General features: G+C 45.8%; 1 non-coding gene across 1 annotated transcript; it reads left to right on the forward strand.

The window, feature by feature from the left end:
- The first annotated feature begins 230 nt into the window (after positions 1 to 230).
- On the forward strand, positions 231 to 303 carry TRNAK-UUU. The gene has a single exon. It is a non-coding gene; the product is annotated as a tRNA-Lys (tRNA).
- Positions 304 to 1,228: the final 925 nt, after the last annotated feature.

Below are 1,228 nucleotides of genomic sequence, written 5' to 3' on the forward strand. Positions count from 1 at the left end.
TCCTCTGTCCATGGGATTCTCCAGGCAAGAATACTGGAGTAGGTTGCCATTCCCTTCTCCAGGGGATCTTCCTGACCTAGGGATTGAACCTGGATTTCCTGCATTGCAGGCAGATTCTTTACCATCTGAGCCACCAGGGAACCCACGGCCCAAACAGGGGCACCAAGACCTGTGACTCTCTGTGGCAACTCGGGTTCATGCTCAGTCTTTAGACTCTTTTCAGCCTCAAAGCCTGGGTAGCTCAACTGGTAGAGCATCAGACTTTTAATCTGAGGGTCCAGGGTTCAAGTCCCTGTCCAGGCAGCAAAAAGTAAACAAATAAACAAAGTAAAAATGTCTCTTAATAACAACATTTAGACTTTTTTCGGGCTTCCCAGGTGGCTCAGACTGAAAAGAATCTCCCTGCAATGCAGGAGACTGCACTCAGTGACTTATTTCCTAGGCTTATGTGTTTGTCTTTATCTTCATTATTTAAGGATGAGACTCAGGAAGGATAGAAAGGATTTCTTGGCATATATAGTAGGAAAGGTAAACCCAGCATGACCAGGCTGGAATTGTAAGACACAGAATGACCACATGACCATTTTAAGAGCAAAGGCACAGAAGTTAATAAAGAGGAAGAAAAAATACATCTAGCTTTATTATCTTGGTGAAAAATATCAGGGATCTGAGTGTGTGTCAGAGCTGTGGGATGTCTAAACATGGTAACTAATCTTTGGTTTCCTTGTTTTCTATTTTGTCAAAAAATCTCTGGTGGGTTTCCTCTCTTCCCTCTGTACAACATGCAAGTGTATCTGAAGAGACCCATAGACTTACTTCTCTGTCCAACTCTTTGTGGCCCCATGGACTGCAAGCAACCAGGCTCCTCTGTCCATGGGATTTCCCAGGCAGGAATACTAGAGTGGGTTGCCATTTCCTCCTCCAGGGGATCTTCCTGACCCCAAGGATTGAACCTGGGTCTCCTATATCGCAGGTGGGTTTGTTACCACTGAGACATCAGGGAAGTCCTTCTCTGAATGACAGGAGGAAACTGAAAGAAGAAAACAAAAGCTATGGATCTGGAGAAGAGAGAATGCTCGAGGGTGGAGGCTGCAGGGGGTGCATGTGTGTGGGGGCTCAGGAGACAGGAAGACCTTCTTCCTAAGCCCCTGTTTCTCCAGGGCGTATTCCAATTTTCTCACAACCCTGCAGTCCCAATTTTCAGATAAAAGATGAACCATCATTGGTC

Source organism: Bubalus bubalis, chromosome 13 (genome assembly GCF_019923935.1).
Source record: "Bubalus bubalis isolate 160015118507 breed Murrah chromosome 13, NDDB_SH_1, whole genome shotgun sequence".
Classification (NCBI taxonomy): Eukaryota; Metazoa; Chordata; class Mammalia; order Artiodactyla; family Bovidae; genus Bubalus; species Bubalus bubalis.